At 39.2% G+C, this 25,747-nt stretch overlaps 1 protein-coding gene across 1 annotated transcript in view; it reads left to right on the top strand.

The window, feature by feature from the left end:
• The window catches only part of IPCEF1 (interaction protein for cytohesin exchange factors 1), a 181,890-nt gene that overhangs the window by 38,455 nt on the left and 117,688 nt on the right, over window positions 1-25,747 (top strand). Inside the window, exon 3 of the mRNA XM_047858607.1 lies at window positions 18,687-18,730. The gene's annotated coding sequence lies outside the window, so the exon portion shown is untranslated. The remainder of the gene's footprint in view (window positions 1-18,686; window positions 18,731-25,747) is intronic.

Below are 25,747 nucleotides of genomic sequence, written 5' to 3'. Positions count from 1 at the left end.
GTTCATTGCATCAAGCATGCTTCCAGTCTTGTTTATTGCATCTTCCATCATTGACTGAATCTCTTTTAACTCTTCTATCACTGTGGTAAGGGTCTCATTGATGTCTTCTATTCTTTTCTCAAGCCCAGTGAGTATTCTTATGATTATTGCTTTAAGTTCTCCATCAGGCATGTTATTTATATTTGTTTTGCTTAGGTCTCTGACAATGGCCTTATCTCGTTCTTTCATTTGGGATAAATTGCTCCATCTTGACATTTTGTCTAAGTCTCTACCTTCTACTGTGTGTTAGAAAAGCCAATTATCTCTCCTGCTCCGGAAAGTAATGGCCTTATAAAGAAGAGGTCAAGTAGTTCCCAGGGCTTGGTGCTTCAGGGAGTATCTCTGGTGTGTGCTACATGCACTCTGCTATTGTGTTTTGGCTCCTCTCTCCTTCAGGCCAGTTGTCTGCAGAGGCTCTCTTTGCCTGCTGAGGGCAGTGTTTGGTCCCTGACCTGAATGTGGTGAGTTTTAATTAGGTGTGCTGTGGTCTGCTTGTGAAATGAGACCTGATAGCAACTCCACCAGAACTGAGGCCCTGCAGAACTCTCTGGTTGGGATATGTGGTGTAGGCAGAGGTTTGTGCTGGTCTTATGGGGGAGAAGCCTGCTGTACTCGGACTGAAGCCAGCTTGTCTGAGGAGGGCAGTCCTACCAGAGTACAGGGGGCTTGGGCATGGTGTAAGCAAGTTAGGCAGCCAGGGTTGGTGCTGTACTGCTTCTTGGAGGTGGGTCTGTGTTTACACTGAGGGGCCAGAAAGAGAAATGGTGCCATCTATTTCCTTTGTTCCCAGAAAGTCACCTTCACAAACATTGCTTCTTAGGGAAGAAGAGTGAATATTCTCCTCCTGTGTACCCAGGCCTTCTTCAGATCTGCCCTTTCCATGCTGTCTGCCCCTGGGTTTTTTGCCTGGCCTCTCTCCAGCAGTGCAGTGCCTTCTGGGCTGTATGCCAACCAAGCCTCCTGACCTTTAAAACTCCAGGCTTTAAGCCTCACTGATTGCAAGAACTCATGAAATTTAGTCTGTCTCGTTTTCTAAGCCAATGGCTTTGAGGAAATGTTTTCCTTGTGCATTTCCCTGTGTCTCTCTCTCTTTCTCTCTCTCTCGTGCCCTTCCTCATGATCATGGCTCCCTCCCCTCCACAGCACCTGCAATCCATTTTTCCCCTAACCATGTATCCACACTCCCTCCCTTCTTTGATGTGACCTCTTCTCTCCTGTTAGTTGTGGAGCTTGTTCTGTCAGTCTGCAGGTCAATTTCCGGGGTCTTTAGGATGATGTGAAAGTTACCTTGTATTCTTGGGGTGAGATGAGCCTACTCTACCATCATCTTCCTCCCCTCACTGTTTGACCTTTCCGAGCTTCAGATTTGTCTCACATAAAATGGGTTCATTGTGAAGATCACATAAGCACATGTGAAAGTGCTTAGAGTAGAGCTGGTGGGTGTCCCATAGTATTCATCCCCCTGCCTCTTTCTTGCCATGTAAGTGCTTTCCTCAGAAGAGCTGATAAAGTTTGGTGTGTTGATCCTGAGAGCTTTCTGACAGATGGATGTCACAAACCATCTTTGGGTGTTAGTTTCTTGACTGCAAAAAAAAAAAAAAGGTGGGGGGATTGCGCTGCACTGTTGGACAGTAACTGAAGGCCTTTTATTTTTTTACTCTAAAATGTTATGGTTTTAAGGAATTGAAGGAATTTTAAGGAATTGAGAAGGTGAGGAAGGGGGTTCTCAATAAAGATACAGTATGTACTAAAATATTATAAAATATGAGAAAACAAGCACTGATGGGGCTAATTTTACTTCCATGGAGAGTTTCCTGGAATTAGATCACAAGAGTCAGGTAGACCATAAGAGTCCTTCACAAGGGGGAAGAAGGAAGTTGGGGGTGATTTCATTGGTTGCAAAGGAAAGCTACAGGTAGAGAACTGTTACTGATTTTTTTAAACCAGTGAGATGTCATTTTTGTGAAAGATTATTCTGATAAGTATATACAGGATGGACACTCGCAGAAAGAGGCAGAAGGCAGAAATTTAGAGAGAAGCATAAAGATAGGTGAGCCTAGTGATTATCATGGAAATGGAAACATTCCTGGCGAGGAATGCACAGGAGAAAATTACCACGGGGTTGAAGGAGAAGGGAGGTCTAAACTGCAAGGCAAGTGTGATGAACCAGGCTGTTTAGCTGCAGCTTTTTTTTCCTTTCCTAAGAAAGACACCTGGCTGAATAAACATTGATATAGAGAGAGCTGAGTGGACAGCCGGAGGCACCAGCCTTCTCACTTATTTTCCTATGATTTAAAATAGACAGACTATTTTAGGCATAGCAGACTGACTGTCTAGAAATGCAGATGAAGATTTGTTTCCTTTCCTAAATTGAAGATATGGTTGGAAATTTCCCAGGTTAATGTTATGAACCAGGTGTGGTGGTAGGAGGTCAGTGGAAAGCCATGGGTAGGTCACGACTATGGATTTGGTCATCTTCGCTTCCCGTTTTTCAGGACCTCTGGCTTCTGATCCAAATTTTATGATACCAGGTTAGGAATCTCCTAATATATGCAAACTTTTAGTCAAGATATCTAAATAGTGATTCATGCTTTTACTTATCTATTAAATGTTTGCAGATGTCCTAGGTAATGGGCTAAGAGTTGGGAATACAATGGTGCATGGGATGCCAACCCTCCCTTCTAGAAACTCCTGGTCTGAGGGCTGACAGGCGTGTTCATGCACATGTTCATAAGACACTGTGAAAAGCGCTCTCATACAGCTGTATTCAAAATCTGATGGGGACTCAGGAAGAGTTACTGAAGATAAGAACTATGTATTTTGAAGGCCATCTATCTATCTGGGCGTCACAAAGTCAATAAACAGGAAAGTAAAGGAACATGGCAAAGGATAGGAAATAAATAATGCCTACGCATATACTTAAATGCCTGACACTACCTGGGTAAATGTTTGGAAATTATGTCATTTCATCCTCACAAGCACCGTGGGTCCCAAGTTATATTAGATTCACTTTACAGATGAAAACACTGCGACTTGAGAAAAACTGGTTTCCACAAAGCTCCGTAGCTAGTTGGAGGCAGAAGCAGGATCTCAATATATGTCCACAGCATTTCCAGCACATTGTGTGGTTACAACTAAATGAGACAAATAAAGGCTCAGGTGAAAGAGGAAGTGGGAACACTTGGTTTTGCTGCCTCTGTGAAAATGTGTATATGACTCAGAGATTTCAGACACTGGGACCTGGTGGTTTGGGTTGTCAAGGTCTGTAAATATTTCAGTTACTGAATTCAGGATGCTAACTCAACAACAGAAGCTTGCTGTCAGTCGGAAACCAGGATAAGCTTTGTTTTGAGTTCGTATAGAGACAAGTATCTGGAACAATGAGACCTCTCTGGGTGATTTTCACAGAAAAGCAAGTAGTATTGAATCTCACTTATTTGGAAGTTATGCTACAATCTCACACATCTAGCTCTCATCAAGGAATCAGCAAATAAGTGAAACTCTGTGAATACTCAAATAGATGTCATAAACAACAAACACATCTCATGTATTGTACTTTTTATTCAATTCAAAATGCTCAAGCCCTCTATCTATTCATTATAGCGTATCTGGTTTCCAAATCTACTTTGAGGGTAAAAGTAATGTCTGACAAGAAAGCATTAGACAAAAATAGAAGAAGCAGCTTCAAGAATGCAAAGATCTCAGCATCAGTTCATATAATGGTCAAAGACCCCTGTATAGATCCTGGAAATGCTAAGGAAATTACCCTTGTAATATGCTCATGTAAGAAAGCAGATGTTCTCAGTGTAGACCCGGAGTCATTAGTATAAGATTAAGCTAATTTCAGGCTACTTTTCCAAGTTTGTAGGGGGTATACAGTACATTTATAATACATTCAGTTGTCTAAGATAACTAACATGAAAAAGGTGTTGCTGGAAAGGATAAGAAGTCAGCCGTCTGAAAAACTGATCAGTTACACATATACTCAGAGGATTTTAGATAATCGGGTGCCTTATTTATTTATAAACTCCAATTTCCAACTACATCTTTCACTGGAATAGGGCAGGTGGCCCATGGATAATATCCTTCTGGTGGCCCAGAGGAGAGAGGAAGAAAGTCCACTGTCCCCCAGATCCACCATACCTCCTTACTCTGGGTTCCTGATGGAGTTGCAATGTGGTGGGGAGGGGGAATTTCCCTAATTGGTCCATAATCCCTTAATGATCTTAGATCCATGGACATGGGAAGTGGGGGCAAAGGCCTTGGCCCATGGCCTTTTGGGGGTGGTCTTACCACATGTATACCCTTCCCCTCAACAAACCCACACAGACACGCATACTTCTTTGTACCTCATTGTGAATGTCACAACAGTAACTAAAAATAATTCCGAAGTGTGTGTTAAGTAATCCTACTGACAGCCTTTTGTTTTACTTCCTTATTCTTGCCCTATTCCAATTGTGCTAAAAGTGCCAAGGTGTCTGGTAAAAATTCAAAAGAAGGTTGACGTGCAAGGGAGGAAAAAAAAATGAAAGGAAGGGCCTCAGGTAATTTGCAAAATAGATAATGAGTCTTTACATGATTGAGTCAAAGGTACTGCTTCTTAGTAGAGGTTTTAAATGTTAAATCAATTGTTTTTTTTCTCTCTTAGCAACTGAAATGCTGACCCAAAGTTTCACAGAGCTGGTAAATGTTTTTTCAGAAGTTGCAAGTGCAGACCTAAAAAAAAAGGGGGCTGACTCTGACCTTATCTTGTCAAGGGAATAGGAAGACCCAGGCAACTTCTACTATTCCCTTTTACTGAAAAAATGATGTCGCTGTTTTCCAATCAAGGGAAACCAGCATTCCCTAATTATGGCACAGATCTCAGTGAGGTATCTGCACACATTCTGTAAAGATGCTACCTAAATACAGTTTGTGTCTGTCAGTTTTAAATTCTTTTATACCCTGGACACCCTTGGTCGTCTTAGGAGGCCTATGGACCCCTTCTCAGAGTACTGTATTTAAATGTATGAAGCAAAATACAAAGAGTTACAAGGAAACCAAATGTATAAAAATATAATTACAAAAAAATTGTGATATAGTAATAATATGTGTTTCTTTACCAATGCATTAATTAACGTGATCTAACAGCAAGTCTAGTGACATTTGAAGGTGATGATGAGTGTAAGTGATATTTTCAGAGAGCTGCAACAACCCACATGGGAGATGGGGACACCTGGGATTTCTACAGGAAACAAATTCACAGATACTGCTAATACTTCCGTGGTTTGTTGCCAATATTTATATTTGAAGGAAATGTTAAATTTCACTGAGGGATCAGTGAAAATGAAGATCAGTTTCCCCATCTAAGTGTATAGACTCCCTGAATTCTGTCCACGGATCCTCTGGAGGGTCTACAAGCCCTAAGATAAAAACCCCTGGACTACATCAATCCTTTTCATAGGTTCATGAGCATGGCTGAGATAAATTAAGTCTCTTCAAGTAAATATTTGTATATAATTCCAAATGCAGTAATGAGCATTTGTTTTTTTTTTACTTCCCAAATGGAAATGTCTTCATTCATTTGTTCAATCATATTCTTCCTTATAATCTGCCTTGTTTGTTAAAGGATTTGAGGCAACTTCCATAAATGCATACAGCAAAAATAGAATACGATTACCAGTAAGTAGATGAGAGGGAAAGAACAGAAGAAAAGTTTGTGTGAAAAGTAAGAGGTGTCTCCCAGGGAAGTTAATGTGGGAAAGTGTATGTGGGAAGGCTCTAGATCTTTGTACTAGAGTACAATGACATATTGATTCTAAGTTCCATGATAAGCAATTCAAAGGGTAAGAGACAATTAGTTATAGACTCATGATCACATCTCCTGTAAAATAAAATGAGATGCCCCACTTTTTGGCTACTGAAACTAGAGAGAAATTTCTTCCATAGACCTTGTCTCATAATGACTGTCATAGTCAGCTTGAGCGGCTATAGCGAAAAACCATAGACTAAATCGCCTAAACAACAGACATTTATTTCTCACAGTTCTGGAGGTGGGACGTCCTAGATCAGGGTGCCCAGATGGTCAGGTTCTGGTGACACCTCTCTACCCAGCTTGCAGATGGCCATCTTGCTGCTTTGTCTTCCTAGGGAGGAGAGAGTGTGCTCTCTTGTCTCTTCTTCTCTAAGAGGACTAAGCCCATAATGAGGTCTACATGCTTGTGACCCAATTACCTCTGAAAGGCCCATCTCAAAACATCTTCATACTGGGGGCTTAGAGCTTTAAACTATGAATTTTGAGGGGAACTCAATTCAGTCCATAGTGATGATACAGTGTGTAATGAAATTAATAGTACTTTTAAAAGCTTCCTTTATTTCTTTGGGCGTCTCTTATCATTTCTCAGTGTAAATCAATGACATATGTTTCTGCTGGCCCAGCTTAATATAGAAATGGATTGAAAAATATCTAGTGTAGGGGCGCCTGGGTGGCTCAGTCGGTTAAGTGTCCGACTTCGGCTCAGGTCACGATCTCGCGGTCCGTGAGTTCGAGCCCCGCGTCGGGCTCTGGGCTGATGGCTCAGAGCCTGGAGCCTGCTTCTGATTCTGTGTCTCCCTCTCTCTCTGCCCCTCCCCCATTCATGCTCTGTCTCTCTCTGTCTCAAAAATAAATAAACGTTAAAAAAAAATTAAAAAAAAAAGAAAAATATCTAGTGTAGGGGTGCCTGAGTGGCCCAGTTGGTTGAGCGTCCACCTCTTGATTTCTGTTCAGGTCATGATCCCAGAGTTGTGGGATCGAGCCTCTCATTGGGCTCCTTGCTGGGCATGGGGCCTGCTTGAAATTCTCTCTCTCTTTGTCTCTCTCTCTCTCCCTCTGCCCCTCTCCCCCACTCACTCACATGCTCTCTCTCTCTCTCTCTAAAACAGAAAAAAAATTTTTTAATCTAGTATAGTTTTTAACACCATTTTGGAGGTATAAAGTATCATTATTACTTTTTTTTGGTACCACCCCCTTGGAGGTACTTATTCTTGAAATGCAGATTATTCATTTTTACATGTCACAGACCAATTTGAGAGTCTGATGAGAGCTACAAAAACAGACACACATTATTAAATTCTGCCTACCATTTTAAGGAATCACAGACCTCTTAAAGCCTCAGCACTTTGAGTAGTAAATAACTCTGGGATATAGAGTAATGGATATGCCTTTAGGCATATTATATAAGTGCTGCTTATTGTAACTGAGTGTTTGACATGGATTGAGAACCAGCCAGTTGGATTTAAGGCTCTTGGCAAGCAGGGGAATGCAGCTCTTCTATGCTGCAGATTAACCAAATGCTTCCCCAGCTTGGAGAACAAGAAACCTGCAGGCACGTTTAACAACACAACATACAATGCTAATATTTCAAGGTTGGAGGGATGCCTGGATCAGAGACAGCCTCAAATCTTGTGCCTGAAATTCTCATGCTCCTTGGAGGACATCACAAATCTCTGACGACCACGATGGCATCTATATACCCTCTAAGGAGATGACCACCCAAATGTGGGTACAGCTTCCAGGCCCCTCCCCAACCTCCTCCACCACCACCTCGTCATTTGCCAGAGTCCATCTGAGACCAAGCTCTCCTGTGAGGAATCGGATTGCGGGATGGAGCCAGACTGTGTGGGGCCTGAATCGTATACAACTTGGAGAGTCTTCTGTGGGAGAAATAATACAAAATTACAAAGAGAGAGTTGTGAGAAACTTAATATTTAAGAGACAGACAGAAATGAGAATAAATTTCAGATTTTCAAAAGCTGACAAAATACCAAAAGCAACATATTACTCAGAAAAATTAAGATAATTTTAAAATTACCTATCTGACATATCTTAAAACACATTCTCCTACATGTTTGGCTGTGGGATATTTGGCTGCTTCTTCATGTAATGATTTTGTAAAGACATTTTGTCTAGAGAACATAGAAAATAGAACATAGAACATAGAACATAGAAAATCCAGTCTGTCATCTAGCATGAGTTGATCAGAATTGTTCTGCTTTGTTTTTGTTTTTTTGTCTTTGATTGATTGTTTAGAAAGCCTCTGGCTTCCCAGTTGATTACTGGGAATGTAAGTTTTAGGATTTCTGTCTTATGTTTCTTTCAACTATGAGCTTTACAATTTGGAAGAACTCCCATAAACTTGTTTCTGGTTCTGTGCATTAGAAGCCTTATTTGTCTCCACCTTCCACAGACACAGGGAGACATGGGACTTGTTTATACTGTAATATGACCTCTGGCCCTGAGCCAGCATGTCACCATGCCAGGGGAATTGGCCAGTGGGAAGTTGAGTGTTCCTGGAAGTTATCACCGTACGTGAACTACTAGTAATAACTATACATGGAAGAGAGTATGAGCAACATAAGTATATCCCATTAACTACAAAACGAGTATGTCCATCTCTATAAATGCCTGCTCTCAGCACTGGTAGGCCACAGCTCACCCTCATGAAAGTTTTTTCACTTCCCTCTCTCTCAGCCCACTCAAAAGACTGCCTCCATGAGGCTGCATCCATCTTTATAGCACCTCCATAGAGTCCTCTAGTAAGATTCCTTAGGGTATAGGCTCACGAGAGCAAGGCCAAGACAGAAAAGAAGAGGGACATTTTCTTACCATGTCTCAGAGTCCAAATCTTTCCAAGTATTTTGAAACTGGGAATGTATACTCTCTTCTGGAAAGACTCCATTCCCAATTGCAGAATAATCTTACCGTAGGTTCCAATAAGACAAATACCTCAGAACATTGCTCAGCCTAAGAGCAGCATGAGAAAAGGCTACTTGGAACAGTTTGGGATCTGTTTCCATTCATAGATACAAGGGTATTTAAGGCCACAGACACATGGACCACAATATGACTACAGTGATTTTTATGATGGAAAATTTAAACCTGATAGGACCGTACGCTCATTTCAACTATAAAACGCAGTATAGCACACATGGAATATTTTAACTGATTAATATAACTTTCTGGCAAATGCCCCAAGGTAACTGGCTGTAAAATATATGCTTTGGAAAGTGGCTGAGTTAACTTATTTTATAGATTTACTGATTACAAGCCAGTTAAATGTGGAGTTAAGTGTAACAAAGAAATTTACTTTGGGTTTAGAATAGTTGGTCTGTAGCTCTTCTTTTCAGGGTTCAAGTACCAAGGTAACTTCTCCAAAGCCAGCTAGGGTTTAACACTCCTGGCTGGCAACCATAAAAGCTGTTGTTTTTGAATATAATAATTATAATTGTATTACCTATGGAAGGGGAGTGTCTGTTGATTTCATCAAAACGCAGAATAAATTGCTAAGGTACATGAAATGTCTGCTTCTTCAAAGCCCACGGGAAGTACAGTGTTTATTTGTTTGAATATATTTTGGATGGGATGTATCTACTTTGCTTGTTTGTTAAAGAAAAAAAATCCATTTCTCTCAATGCCTACATTCAAACAAATTGAAAATAAAAATGTTCAGAGATTCAGAATAAGTGAGAATCCTCTTAGTATAATGATTTAACCTAAAATTTCCTCTTTTTTGGTCTTTATCCACAAAGAGGCCAAACCTGCATTTTATTTTTAATGGAGATGGAGAGAATCTGTCCTTTCCTTCTGGAAGGAGATGTGAACACCATATACAGTAGTGGGAAAAGTTTCCTCCTTTGTACATAAGGGCTCAGAAAATGAGCGATGAGGTGGTGGACTGGATGTGGTAATATGTCCGTGTTAGCTTCAAATGGTTTATAACAATTCTAAAAATGGGTTTTCATTTTCTGTGTACTAATCCAATGATGGATCTTATAGATTATTTAGGCATAGAATGTCTGAATTTTGGAAAAATAAATTAGATAAAATCAATTAGAGGAAGGATATAGAGTCACAATTTCTAAAGAGTTTTTTTTTAAGTCATAGAACTCTTTCTTTGGAGACAAGTATGCTCTGGAGTCCAAGGTGAAACCAACAAGTGCAGAGACATCCATCCTGCCCAGGCACTCAGCAGCCCTTCCCGAGGCTCTTCCTTTGCCCACACAGAACTGTCACGTGGTTGGGCACAGAGCACATACCCAACTTCATGAAGCACTTGCTGGGGACTGACTATTCAGAGTTTCAGGAGGCTAACCATTGATGACAGCATTTTAAGTCATGGATGAGTCACAACCTTTCTGTGATATTTGCTGAGAGCTTCTGGGTGAAGTACCCCAACAAATAGAAATACAGGTGTCCTTTATTCCTTTGATATTGTGTGTGTGTGTGTGAGAGAGAGAGAGAGAGAGAGAGGGAGAGAGAGAGAGAGAATGGAGGGAGGGAGGGAGAGAAGAGAAAAGGAGAAATGTTGATGGTGGTGATCTAAATAGGAGTTGGTCGTACTCCATTGAAAGGAGAGGAGACCCTTAACAGTTTTTCATTTTTTAAAGGAAGGCTACTCTCCACTTCCTTTGCTTTCTTTTGGGTTTGCATCATTTTTCAGTTGAATTAACTTGGCACATTCTCAACAAATAAAAATGTCCTCTTGATTTGAGATTATATAATTGATTATATAATAACTCATGAAGTGTTTGGGAAGTTAAAGTTAAGCGGCTGGCTTAAATTTAGCTTGAGTTATTATTAAGTTTTCTACAAACCAATTCTAAAAAGACACTTGAGGGACAACTTGAGAAATTGTTAAGGTGGTGTGTATGTGAAATATCACGCCAATATATTTTCTAATGTGTCCTTAAATTTTTTTAAGGAAATTATTTTAAGGCTCTCTAAAATTGGGCCGGATGATCCTGAATCTTATGCTTTCCTTTAACAGTGAATTTGAGGTAAACAATCTTTGCATTCTGCTGTTTATGTGGCTCTTTCCCTAAAAGCAAACAACACCTTTAAACCATGAAATATTTGAGGTTGCTCCGACCATTGAGCCTTAAAAATGTTACTGATCTTGTTCTCAAAGGCACTTTTGTGCTTTGTGTGCTGGTTTTCAAACACTGAAAAGGTACATGTGGACTTTCAGATTATTCTGCACCCTAGGATCTCCTGCTCAACAACTGAGATACGAAAAGAATGCTCTTCAGAACATTACGGCTCATTAGGGTGCTGCCTAAAAATCTCATACATGCCTGACAAAGTTAGTGGAATGTCACGGCCTCTGCTGTGATTAAAGGTTCTAAATGTGTGTTGTCAAGCAGCTCAAATATTAGCTGTAATCCACATCCATGCCGAGCTCTACGATTAGGCCTTGTAGACACAGAGCTATATGTACAGAATACCTCTGGTTGCATTATAAATTTTCCAAATGAATGGAAAGAAAATGGGGCAGGAAATACACATTAAGAATGGGGGTCTCTGTGCTTTGAGATTATAGGTGATTTTTGTTTTTTAGTAACTTTTCTATTGCGTTTTAAAGTTTATAACAAGGCAGACAATTTTTTTTTTCTGGTATCAAAAGTTTTATTTCTAAGAAGTGGAATAGATGCTGTAATTACTGGCAGAGCCAACCTTGTGGTAAGGACATGCTGAACACGGGTCCTGAAAATGTGCTTTCCGACAACACTCAATAGAAGGCACCATTGTCAGATGTGCATATCAACTATGGGTTTAACCAAGCCATGGTGATGATCAAGAGGCAACTCTAGGCAAGAAGGACCAAACAGCTAGAAATGTAGTGACTTTAGACCAATAGGGAAGAGAAGAGAAGGGGAAAGATGTACTGTGTAATAAACATTTAGCATCTGTAGGCTACTCCTGCAGCTACTCCTCCCGCCCACCACAGGAAGTTGGGCGTGGGCGGCTCCTGTCAGTCTCTTTCTCTTTAGTGTGTTCATTGCCTTTACCCAAAACCCAGGACACTGATATCCAGGCAAACAGCATTTTATGTGGAATACACACACAGTTTGGTCAGAGAGAGGTACAGAAGACTTTTCCTCCCTGGAGGAAGTTGACACCGATGAGTCTCTACTCAGGGGAGTGCCTAGGGAAGGTGGCAGAACTTTGGGGGTGGACTAAGGTTAAAAGATGTGATTTTGGCCTCTGGGAGAAGCAGAGTAGGGAGTGGCAAAACTCTGAAGTGAATTTTGTTCTTAGAATTCTCCTGCCTTCTTTATGTCCCCCTTCTGGGGCAGCTCCCTTCCCGGCCTCATGCCGCTTTCTGGCGGTCAAAGTCCCTCCAGTAATACACCCTTGAAATTCCTCACCCCCGTGGCCTCCTTTCCTTCAACTTCCTCTTCGTCCTTTTCTTGTTGCCAGTGCTTTGACTTCATCGTCATCAAATGTATCACAGAGCTCACAGTACATCAAGGGTCAAACATGGATAAGTTCGAGAGTCATGCATTTTGCCTCCTACGCGTAGCTAATAATTTGGAATAATTCATATTTGTTTGTTATAGTTTATAATTATTCCAAATTATTGAAAGTAACACTATCTTGAACCGTGTCCGGGCGAGAGTCGGCCAGCAAGATCTGCGAGGTTAGGCTGCAGCCAGCCCACTGCTAATGCGCACGCGCGTCAAAGCAGGTGGCCTCCCGCAGGCAGAGAGCGCTGGGTGAGCAGCTGGACCGCTTCAGAAAGGACTCGGGCTGAATCAGGTGCACCGCACGGGGTCCCAAGCCCCGGGGAAGAGGGGCTAAACTTTTCCGCAGTTGAGATTTAGACATTACACAACGTGACTGAAGCCCGGGTCCCCAAAAGGAGCTGGACGGGGAGAGCCTTGGGAACCCTGGTAAAAGCCTAGATGGGTGAGGAAGTCTGGCCGCGTGGCAGGAAGCGTTGCTCTGGCCTTGACCCTCCCTGTTCTTGCCCCGCCGTAGCCCCCCTCTCTCTTCTAGAGTGTCTGTGGATTCCTAAGGGCGAGAGCTGTGGCCAAAGGAAGGCATGTATCACTGTGGAGAGTCCTCGTCAAAGTAATGGTCAGAAACAGGGGCACCTGGGTGGCTCAGTGAGTTAAGTGTCCCACTTTGGCTCAGGTCATGATCTCCCGGTCTGTCAGCCCAAGTCGGACTCTGTGCTGACAACTTTGGATTCTGTATCTCCCCCTCTCTCTGGCCCTCCTCGGCTCACGCTCTCTCTCTCAAAAATAAACATTAAAAAAATTTTTTTTTAAAAAGTAATGGTCAGAAACAGGTGTGTGTGTGGTGGGGGGGGGGTGGTCTGGCAGAGGTTGGGGGCTCACAGCAGCCACCTGTGAGCAGGAAACACCAGCCAGAGCAGAAGTCTTCATCTGTAAAATGGGAATAAAACCAGGACCAGCTTCATTGGGGTTGTTGTGAAAACGAAACGATCATACAGCATTTAGCACATGCCTGCGCAAACTGAGTAATAATCAGCGTTCAGTAAGTGTTGCCTATTTTTATCTTCATCATTGTTTCTGGGAGATCCCTTCTCCCTACTTATTTTCAAGTGGTTATGTAATTTGATTTTATGTGATCCAATGTAATGAATTTTGGCTGTGCTTTTGTTTTTAAGCAGAGAAATTGCTTCCCAGGATGTATTAGAAAAAGGTTAGATTAAACCTTAGGCTGATTGAACTTGAGCAAAGTTTTAAAAATATTTGTGGCATCTCGAAGTTGAATTTTTACCGAATAAAAAAAACTGGCAGCAATGTCATTTTTTGCTCCAGGAAGATCGTGAGAATAACTAATAACACTTGGTGGAGGTTAATACAGTATTGAAAGTAGTAATTTTAACAATTTTGAACTCATTTTCAAAGACATAATTGGAATAATTTTCAGTAGACATCAGTCTTTATTTGGGAGGAAATTACAGTGATTAAATTAACTGCAGGCAGCCTCTCATTGTTATTTGAAGATAATAGTCTGTTGAGGATTGGTGGAAAAAAAATGAATGATACATGTTCTATTAAAGACTGTATAGCTGAAGAAATTTTCATCACTCGTTCTGTCTGGCTACAATTTATATACTGAAGCCATAATTATCAGATGCAACTTCCTTTACTGTATTTGGCCTAGAACACTAATCCAAATGAAGAATGAGAATAATGCTTTTCCTAGGATTAAAATATAGATTTTTCTTTTAAGGAGATGGATAATATGCCAGTTCACAAGAAAATAATATGCTTGCAGAACTCTGTGCAAGTTGAAAAAAAAAAGAGATTTATTCCTTCGTTAAGTATTTTCAGGTTTCTGTCTCTGCTTCTATATGAAATTGAACACTGGACAAAGACAATAATATCACACCCACTATTTAGGCATTTGAAATTACTCTTTTACTTTGGAATGAGGCATTCAGATCACTGAGTGCTGATAAATTGTCCATGGATGAAAGAGTAAGTGGACCTTGATCTGTCATCTCAGCTTCAGGCTCCTTGGAGGGGGCAAAGTGGCTTTCATCAGTGGAAAATGTCACCCTGCTTCCTCAAGGTCTTTCCAAACTCCATATGATTTAGATAGTATGTCTGAGGGTAAATACCACCCAGATAGGCCTGGTGGTCTGAGTGTAATACCACCCAGGCACCTTCCCTGGACATGAGTGATACTGCTTTTTAAATTTCGGTATTACTGGGGCACCTGGGTGGCTCAGTCTGTTGAGCGTCCGACTTCGGCTCAGGTCACGATCTCATGGTCCGTGAGTTCGAGCCCCGCGGCGGGCTCTGGGCTGATGGCTCGGAGCCTGGAGCTTGTTTCCGATTCTGTGTCTCCCTCTCTCTCTGCCCCTCCCCCGTTCATGCTCTGTCTCTCTCTGTCTCAAAAATAAATAAACGTTAAAAAAAATTAAAAAAAAACTTTTCTTAATTTTATCCTAAACTAAACAATATTGGGACTGTGTGGTCCAAAAGTAAAAGGAAAATTAAAAAGTAATTAATTTCATATGCTTAGAAGTTCTTGTCCCAATACTGATTACTATGCTATGAGACAATGTTGTTTTCATGCTTTGGGAAGCAGAAGGAATTGACAAAAAAGAAAGAAAGAAAGAAAGAAAGAAAGAGAGAAAGAAAGAAAGAAGGGAGGGAGGGAGGGAGGGAGGGAGGAAGGAAGGAGGAAGGAAGGAAGGAAGGAAGAAAGAAAGAAAGAAAGAAAGAAAGAAAGAAAGTCTTGCTCTGATGAGAAAAGAAGACCTGGTGAATTACCAGTTGCACCAAATGCAAAGACATAAAAGTGAACAAAAGCCAATTACTTGGCATTCAATACGGCTAACATTCATCTCCTTTTATATTGTTTCTGACTTGATTATTGTAATTTCAAATCACAATAGTTAGAAAATGTTTTGATAAGGCATAATGTTACATTGCCTTGTAATTTAACATACTAGAACTGTAAGGTACAAAGTTAGGATGATGGCGAGTGCAGGTTGTAAAAGAGAAAAATTGTCTAGATTTATTTGATATGAAAGCACAGGGCTTCTTACTCAGGATGAGATTTACAGTATGACTATGCTTAAATTTTGGCCACAGATATAGTCTTCGTAGTTCTATAAACTTGGATACATTTTCATTCAAACAGAAAAGGTGATTAAAAATACCTACTTGGTGGAGTTGTGCAAATTGAGTAAATGAATCCATGTCAAAGTGTTTTGTAAATTGCAAACTGTGACACTAACTTACTTTGCAGGAGGCAATCATGAAGTGTTATTAAGTGATTGAAAGAAAATATTAATCCAACCTATTTTGTACTTTTTCTAATGTATATAAAGAAGAAAAGCATTCCAACTTTACATGTGTGCCTCTGCTAAAATTGTCACCTGAGTGTAATTGTGAGGAGACAATTAGATAAACTTAATTTGAGGGACATTACACAAAAAACAACTGGTGTGGACTCTACAAAAATGTCAATTGTCAAAGACAAAGGAAATATATACATATGACAATATATACAATAGTGATCCTTGATTGAATCCTGGATTTAAAATAAAATATAATAAATACCCAGACTGAGACAACTGGGAACATATGAACTGCATATTAGGTAATAATATCACATCAAACTTCCTAAGTGTGTTTATTATTTTATAGTTATGGTAGGATATTTGTTCTTAGGAGGTACATACTAAAGTTGTGCTTTTCAGTTTTTATTTAAATTCCAGTTCGTTAGCATACACTGTGATGTTAGTTTCAGGTATACAATATAGTGATTCAACACTTCCTTTACATCACCTGGTGCTCATCTCATCATAAGTGCACTCCTTAATATCCATCACTTATTTAACCCATCCCCCCAACCATCTCCCTTTGGTAACTATCATTTTGTTCTCTAGAGTTAAGATTTGTTTCTTGGTTTGCCTCCCCCCTCTCTTTTTTCCCCCCTCTTTGTTTGTTTGCTTTGTTTCTTAAATTCCACATACGAGTGAAATCATATGGTATTTGTTTTTCTCTGACTGACTTACTTCGCTTAGTTAATACTCTCTAGCTCCATCCATGTCATTCCAAATGGCAAGACTTCATTCTTTTTTATGGCTGAGTAACATTCCATCACACACACACACACACACACACACACACACCACCTCTTCCACTTGAGTTGTTTCATCACACACACACACACACACACACACACACACATCACCTCTTCCGCTTGGGTTGTTTCCATAATTTGGCTATTGTAGATAAAGCTGCTATAAAACATTGGGGTATATGTATCCCTTTGGGTTAGTAATTTAGTATTCTTTGGATAAACACCCAGTAGTTCAATTGCTGATTCATAGGGTAGTTACATTTCTAACTTTTTGAGGAACTTTCATACTGTTTTCCAGAGTGGCTGCACCAGTTTGCATTCCCATCAACAGTACAAAAGAGTTCCCTTTTCTCCACATCCTTGACAACACCTATTGTTTCTTGTGTTGTTGATTTTAGCCATTCTGACAGGTTTGGGGTGATAGCCATGCTAGAGTTCTTAGGGATGAACCATCTTTGTAAGTAATTCTCAAATGGTTTGGTAAAATATTTACATATATAGACAGAGAAATAAAGCCAATGTGGCAAAATGGTAATAACTCTGGAATCTAGTGAAGGCTTTCCAGGTGTTCATTGTTAAATATTCCCACAGCTTTTCTGTAGTTTAAAATTTTTTTCAAAATGAAAACTTGGAGGAAAATTTATAAAGTTAAAAAACCTAAATCCTCAAAACACTGGAGTCATTAAAAAACAGATCATCCCGAAATATATCTGTCCTTTACAGATCATGTTTTTCTACCATCTCATTGTACTGTGAGATATAAATATATAGGCTTAAAAAAGAAGAATCTTGCAGCAAAAGTGGTGCTTGAAGGAAATTTATAGAATGGAATGCATATATTAGAAAAGAAGAAAGATCTAAAATCAATAACCTAAGTTTCCATTTTGGGAACTGAGAAGAACAAATTAAATCCAAAGTAAGAAGAAAAGAAAGAATAATATTAGCAAAAGTCAGTGAAATGGAAAACAGGCAATTAATCAGTTTCCATGGAAGCTGTAGTCATATCACCTCTTTCATTTCTGATATTAGTAACTTGTGTCTTCTCTCATTTTTTTTCTCAGTTAGCCTGGCTTGAGGTTAATTGATTTTATTGATCTTTCCAAAGAACCAGCTTTTGGTTTCATTGATTTTCCCTATTGAAAACTTATGTCCACACAAAAATCTGCACATGGATGTTTACAGCAGCTTATTCACAACTGCTAAAACTTGGAAGCAACCAAGATGCCCTTCAGTAGGTGAAGGGATAAAGAAACTGATACATTTAGAAAATGGAATATTAGTAAGTGCTAAAAAGAAATATGTTATTGAGCCATGAAAAGACACAGAGGAAACTTTAATGCGTATTACTAGGTGAAAGGAGCCCGTATGAGAAGGCTACATACTATATGATTACAGCTATGTGACGTTCTGGAAATGGCAAAACTATGGAGACAATAGAAGTTCAGTGGTTGTAGGGGTGGGAGAAATGAATGAATACACAGAGCACTGAGGACTTTGAGGGTGATGAAAATGCTATAATATTATATCATATGATATTATAACATATGATATAATGATAGATACAGGTCATTGTACATTTTTCTATAAACATAGAGTGTACAACACAGTGAACTGTAAGATAAACTATGGACTTTAGCTAATTATGATGTGTCAGTGTAGGTTTATCCTTGGTAAAAAAAATATATACTGTTCTGGTGAATGATGTTAATAATGGGGGAGACTATGTACATGTGCAGGCAGGGGACATAGGGGACATCTCTGTTCCCTCCTCTCAGTTTTACTGTAAACCTAAAACTGCTCTAAAAAATGAAGTCTTACAAAAACCTGTACTTTAAAAAACTTACGATTTAGGCAATGAGTGGGATGATTATTACTAATATGAAACATTTTCCCACTGACAGAATTCCAGGAAAACAGATGGAAGTTCTAAATCCATGTGCACATCTTTCAAGATACTTAAAAGCAAAGTAAAAATATATCTTGAGGAGTGTTCAAAGGGATTTGAACATTATTTTCACTTTATCTTTTAGAAAACATTCAGTTCCAGGGGATCTCAGTTTAATGATTTTCCTGCTAGTTTACTACCTAGGTCTTGTTCTTTTTGGGGAGATGGAACTTTTTGTCTCATTTTTTATTTGGATAGTTATTCTGATGAGTGAGTTATTATTTTGTTACCTCTTCTTGGATGTAATAGGATTCTGACTTCCTCCTAGGCAGTTGGGTCCAGGCAGAAATATTATGACCCCTTTCTTGTCTTTTTCTTGTACAGATCAGAGGCAAGAGGGCTGGAACGAGGACACTCACAGCTTTTTGGTATGTAATTGAAAATTCCTCAAAACGAATTCTTTCTTTTAGTGACTTTTATGAACTGAAGGGCCTGTACTCTACTTTGTTATTCTAATTTGTGAACCAAACTGTAATAGTCTGTGTTTATTTTCCTGTAACAGCCAATATTTATGCTTTGCCTGATATTAATGCAGAGGGAAGCTAATAGTATTAATGAATAACCACTCATCTTTGGTCCTCTGGATTTCCCTTGAAAGTGGATTCATGGTGGTAATTGCTTTTCGGTGGGAGGGTTTTTTTTTTTTATTTAAAAAAATTTTTTTTAATGTTTTTATTTATTTTTGAGGCAGAGAGAGACAGAGCATGAGCAGGGGAGGGGCAGAGAGAGAGGGAGACACAGAATCTGAAGCAGGCTCCAGGCTCTGAGCGGTCAGCACAGAGCCCGACACGGGCCTTGAACTCACAGAGTGTGAGATCATGACCTGAGCTAAAGTTGGACGCTTAACCAACTGAGCCACCCAGGTGCCCCTCAGTGGGAGGATTTTTTAGTAAAGCAATTTATATATGGAATGATCTTTTTTGATCTCCTTGGTGGTCAGGAACATACCATAACTACCAAAGTACCATAGATGTATAATTGTGTGAAGAACCTACTTTATAAGCAAGTATGTGTTTAGATGCTCAAGTGCAAGTTGAATGATCTAGAAAATGAGGCATTTACCGATCTAAATTTACTACTGATTCAAATAAAATATTTATATTTAATAATTATAAAAGTAAGATAATCTTAAGATGTTCTTGCCTTTAAAGTTCATCACTAATGGATCTAGGCACTAATGGATCTAGTTATTTGAATATGTGTGTAGTTCTCATTTTTCCTTTGATTTTATATTTATAAAATAATTTTAAAAGAATTATTGTATTTCTTTGCTCCTAAGACATCCATCTCTTGTTTGGCTTAATTCCTTTTTAAAGATGAAATACAGTTCTAAACTTGCTGGGGAATGCATGGGAAGCATTCTTTTCAGAGCTATCTATCAAGGACACATTGTTTTGGTGTGTGACTCTATGGATATAACTGAAAGTTTGGTAATTTTTCAGAAAATATTAATAAATGAATTTAACTATTATTGTTCTATTAGCCAAACCATAACAAGAATGATCACTATTGACCCTGGTACATATTTTCTACCACTCCCAATTATATTGCAACTGTCTTTGAAACATTGCTACCCATGACCCATTAGTCACCATCATTCATTTTGGTGACAATCTCCCTCTCTTTTCCACCTATAATTGTTAAAACCCATTGTTCTTGTTGTCCAAGTCACTGACAAAAAATTAGTTTTGGTGCATATGTTTACTGTTTAGATGTCTTCAAACACATAAAGTCTTATTGTTTCAACTTGTGTGTACTTAAGATATATATTTATTCACGAGACACATTATGTGATTCAGGTCAAGAAAACTCTCACGTTGCCTTCTATGGTAAAGAATGCTTTATTGGCCATCATTCAATATTTTGTTGAGGAATTTTAAGGGATACTTTTTATGCATACATTTTTCATTGATGATTTACAAACTAGTTACCAGAAGGTGTTGAAAAAAATGGTAGATTTTACCATCTCTAGAAGTTGTCAATTACCAAGTACTTTTTCTAGCAAAACATTTCTGATCCTTAGATCAGGGGCCTCCTCATTATGAAAGGTAACCGGAAAGAGCCCAGCTTGTTATCAGAAAAAGGTATGTTATGAGGGAACCCTGTGTTGGTAGAAAGACCAGGTTAGATGAACTCTCTGGTCTCTTGTAATGTAAAATTTGATAATTCTTATGGATGATGATACTTAGCCAATGACCACATTAGGTAATCTCAGTTTTGCTAAGGATTATAGAAATTCTTGCTCTGAACAAAATCAGAGACAGAGTATAGTGGTGAAAATGATAGTCTCTGAACTCAGACGGCCTGGGTTTGATCTCGTCTCTGACACGACCTATGTGACCTTGGTCATTTTACTTAACATTTATGTGCCTCACTTTCCTCACATGTTGAACGGAGACAGTAATAGTACCTCATAAAGCTGATGCAAGGATTTAATGAATTAATATGACTATAGCTCTTGGAACAACAGATAGTATATAGACATTCAACAAATGTTAGTTGATAGTAATGAATGAATGATACTGTCATCAGCTGGGGCATCTGTGCCTCTTGGAGATACTTACACAGTTGTCACTAATCCCCCAGATTTATGATGCATAAGAGTACAATACATCTGACAATGATTTCTATGAGTTTCTAGCAACCAACCTCTTCAAGTTTCTTGATGCTGTCTTGGTTCTACCTGAAGCCAACGTGAAGACAAAGCTCAGACTGTTGATTAATTTCTACTTACCCCAACATTGTGGATGTCACTTCCGTCACACCATTTTTCCTCATTTTCTGGGCCCAATTTTCCATCTTCCTTTCATTGCCTTACATAGGCCTTTCTGCATGCATTTAAACACTTCCGGACGTAAGATTTTACAACAAAGGGGCTTATTAATAATAGAAAAATTATTATTTCTCTAGCAAAGCTAGATGTTTACCTAAGAGAAAGTCTTGAACAGCTACTAGGGTAATACAATGTCTTCCAACTTGATGCAAAAGCACAGTAATAATTTTCATCTTTACTATCGTCATCAAGCGATTTTATAGTCACTCAGATATAGTAAAGGCATAATTCTCAGTCCAAGTGTGTAATGAGAGTAGGCAGTTCACATTTAATTCTCATTTTCACATGCCTACATTTCTGGTTCCGTGATTATTTTTAGTTCTTCATAGAATTTTTCTTCACTTTTTAAAATTGTGGTAAAATACCCATACCATAAAATGTACTGTGTGAGCCATAAAATTTACTGTGTGAGCCATTTTTAAAGTTTATTTATTTATTTTGAGAGAGAGAGAAAAAGAGAGAGAGAGAGAGAGAGAGAGAGAGAGAGCAGGGGAGGGGCTAAGGTGGGGGGGAGAGAGAATCCCAAGTAGCCTCCGTGCTGGATAGAGATTATGACCTGAGCCAAAACCAAGAGTTGGATGCTTAACTGACTGAGCCACCCAGGCACGCCCCCGTGTGAGCCATTGTTAAGTGTAAAATTCAGTGGTATTAAACACATTCACGTTACCATGCAACCATCACCACCATCCATCCCTGCAACTCTTTTCATCTTGTAGAACTAAAACTTTACACCCGTTAAACAATAACTCTCTTCCCCTCTTTTCCCTTCCCCTCAGCCCCTGGCAACCATCATTATATTTTTTTGTCTTTAGATTTTGACGTGCTAGGAAGTCCTTCCTGTAAGTGGAATTGTACAGTATTTTTCTTTTTGTGATTGGCTCATTTCACTTAGCCTAATGCCCTCAGGGCTCATCCATGCTTTGGCACATGTCAACATTTCCTTCCTTTAAAAGGCTAAATAATATTCCCTTGTGTGTATATACCACATTTTGCTTATCCATTTATCTATTGATAGACACTTGGGTTGCTTCCACATTTTAGCTATTGTGAATAATGTTGCTGTGAGCATAGATGTATAAATATCTCATTGCGACCCTGCTTTTAAAATACTTATGGGTAAATACCCAGAAGTGGAATTGGTGGATCATATGTTAATTCTGTTTTAAATTTTAAATTGTTTTTCACAACAGCTGTACCATTTTACATTCCAACCAACACTTTTCATGGAATTGTTAAGTACAGAATGCTTGTCTAATTATTTTGACATATTCCTACTGGGCAGCGAATATTGTGAAGTATGAAGTGAATACATTTTGAATGTAAGGTTATCTTTTTCCAATTCATTTTTTTCCTGCTGTGCCTATGAAGGCTATGTTCTAAGACCTACTTAATGTTAATTTATGTTACCAGGTGATTCAGAGCGTCAGTGGACTTTTTCCAGAACAGAAACATGTGGGGCCAAGTTTCATACCTCTAATGGAAAAACAACTTGGACTCCAAGGATTTATTGGCTTAGTTTAAAATAAACTCTGTATTAAATTCCTATGCGCTGGCAGTTAAGGAATAGATGACCACATATGTTTTCTTCTGAAGGCTTGTAATTTTTTTTTTTTTTTTTTTGCACAAAATACACCAATGTGACCAGGAATGGGGACACTGGATTACAAAGAAAGAATTGGCTAGCTGAAAAAATACTTGTATAGAGGATTGAAACAGAATCTACAAACTTTTCAAATTATCAAGAGAACAGGTTAACATTTGTGGTATTATTTTTTCTGGTTAAATAATATTTGTGCTTTTTAATATTTTGGTTCAAAAATACAGATACAGCTTTCTAAGGGACAGAACCCAATTCCCAAACTGAGAAGTTATTAGCTGAAAATCTCACAGTCTTTTGGGGTTATTTCCACAAATTAGTGGGTCACTTTCTCAGGAAATCTTCTCCATTTATTGTTTATGGACAGTGAGCGTAGAAAGGAGGAGGAATAAGCTTACTTACGGAACAAAAGTATTCTGGTTGCCAGAGATTTCATTTGTTTATTAGTTCATTTGTTTACTATGCTCCGTTGAAATATCAATGTCTTCCCTAAGAAAACCACTTTCCAACTAAAGTGTTCATAAAAGGGACTGACAACCTTGGGTATATGTCAATTTACTTTACCCAGGAATTTAAATAGAACTTAAAAAATGTAGCAAAGACTTTTGTAAATGATTAGTAAGGCACAAGGAGTGCTTGTCAGGGGCGCCTAGGCTATGCTGTGGTAGCAAATTAACCTTGAAGCCTCAGTGGCTTACCACAAGGAATTTTTATTTCTTATTCACGCTAGTCCCATGAGAAGGGGAAGGCCCTTCTTCTCCACATGGTCTCTTAGAGGGGCGAGCTGATGGAAGTCCCATCTCCTTGTGGCACCACCATGGCAGCAGATGGCTTCAGGGTTTGCCACGACAGGGAAAAGGAATGTGGAGCACTCATACTCTTCTCCAAACTGGAAGTGATGCCCATCACCTCCACTCAGAGCCCATGGGCCAGAGGTAGTCGCACCGCCTTTCCCAACAACCTGGGGCTGGTGGTCTTCCTGGGGCCTGAGGGAGGAGAGAGAACCTAGATTTAATAAGCACCAATAACTTTCTCTTTGACGAATTCTGCTGGAGTTTTGGATTAGGCATCTCTATAAAACAATTTTCCTTTTGAAATCAGTCACATTCATAATTCTTTATGTTTTTCTATGTAGGTAAGTAATTTTCATCTTTTTATTAATTTAGTAATTAATTTCACATTTTTAATGTGGTAATTCTAGGCAGGAATAAATAAAATAAGGATTATTGAGAAGGAATTAGTAAAGGTATAGATGTAATCAACCGTGAAAAAAATGTCTATGGAAAAAATGGCCATCATATGTCGATGTATCTATAGGCTTCATTTGTATTATCAATCATACTTCATTATTTCTTTTTCTTTTCTATAAAACCATAACTAGAACTTAAATGAGACTCCAAATGCAGTAAGGGTTGATTGCAAAATCAGCACAAGGGATATTGTATGGAAATAAGGAACTATACTTTAGATCAGTTTTAATAGATTGTCCTTAATTTATTTTATACTTTTTCCCTCCGTTATATGCTCATCTTTTCCTGAATCTTAATCTCATGGTTTTTTTTTTCCTTTCTTATATCTCATTTTTCTCCTTAAGTTTCTTTTTCCATTTATCAAAGTATTTTATCAAGCAATATTTTCATATTGGGTACACGGGGAATAAACATGTCTGCAAATGTCTTTATTTTACCCTCATGACTGATTGTGTGTCTGAATTATAGAATTTTATGTACACATTTATTTTGATTGAGAACTTAGAAGGCATTGCTCCAATACCCTTTAACATTCCATGCTGCCTGTTGGAAATCTGATGTTATTCTTATTCTTGCTTCTTTGTAGATAATACCATTTTATCCTGTCTGTAAACTTTTAGAATTCTTTGTATGCCTTTGCAGTTCTGAGATTCCACAAGTCATATTCATCATATTCAGCTGTACATCTTCTTAAAAACGTCTGGCTCAGCATTTTGTGGCGCAGGAAGATTTCTTTTTTCCCCGTCTCTGGAAGCTCTCTTCTCATTTATTCTTCCCACCAGGTCACCAAGATGGCCACTGCTAACTCCAGGCTTGCACGGTCCTCACGGCTCAAATCCCAGAAAAAATGACAAGCGACTTTCCCAACGCTGCAGGCAGGATTTCCTGGCTAACCTTAGTTCATTTACTCTTTTCTGAATTGGCCCTTGCGGCAAAGGTGTTAAATACTTTGGCCCGTTTATTTCTTACCACCTCTACTCCCTTCTCTGAGGTCCAAGGCATTCTCCTATCTTCCCTGGGTTACCGCAGTAGCCTCTTAATTGACCTCTCGGTTTATGTCTTTGCTTCTTTCAGTCTCTTCTCGGTGCTGCAGTCAGAGCTGTTCACATGTGTGTCGGATCAAACTTTGTAAAGCTTGCCTGTTTCACTTCAAGAGAAGCCAAAGTCTTCAACGGTAGCTTGAAATACCACCCACGATCCACAGGAACTGGCCTCCCATAATCCCTACACCCCTATCTCCTACCACCCTCCCCCCATCTTACGCTATGCCTCTGCCTCGCTGGCCTCCTTGTGTCTGGCCTTACACATGCCAGACGCCCTTTCAATCCCAATTCAGTGCTCTGGTTGCTCCGCTCTTGGATTCCCACAGGTTGTTTCCTTATCTCATTCTGGTCTTCACTCAAATGTCACCTATTTAGGGAGACTGTTCCCATCCATGCATTTAAAATTACATCCCTCTATAATACTCGTGTCTATTTTATTTTTCTTCATTTATTTCCATCTATTATACCATTTATTTTACTTATTTATCCTGTTAATTGTCTAACCCCACGAAATGTAAACCCCGTGAAGGCAAGGGGCTTTTATCTACTCTGTGCTGTATCTTTGGGCTCTAAAACTGCATGTGCTACATAGTTAGCCACGAAGTATTCGATAAATGAGTGAATGAGTGGCAAACCTAAGCCATATGCTTGCTCCTATTTGG

Source organism: Prionailurus viverrinus, chromosome B2 (assembly GCF_022837055.1).
Source record: "Prionailurus viverrinus isolate Anna chromosome B2, UM_Priviv_1.0, whole genome shotgun sequence".
Lineage (NCBI taxonomy): Eukaryota > Metazoa > Chordata > Mammalia > Carnivora > Felidae > Prionailurus > Prionailurus viverrinus.
Note: the sequence above shows the minus strand (reverse complement) of the source record. Positions and strands in the feature narration are given on the sequence as shown.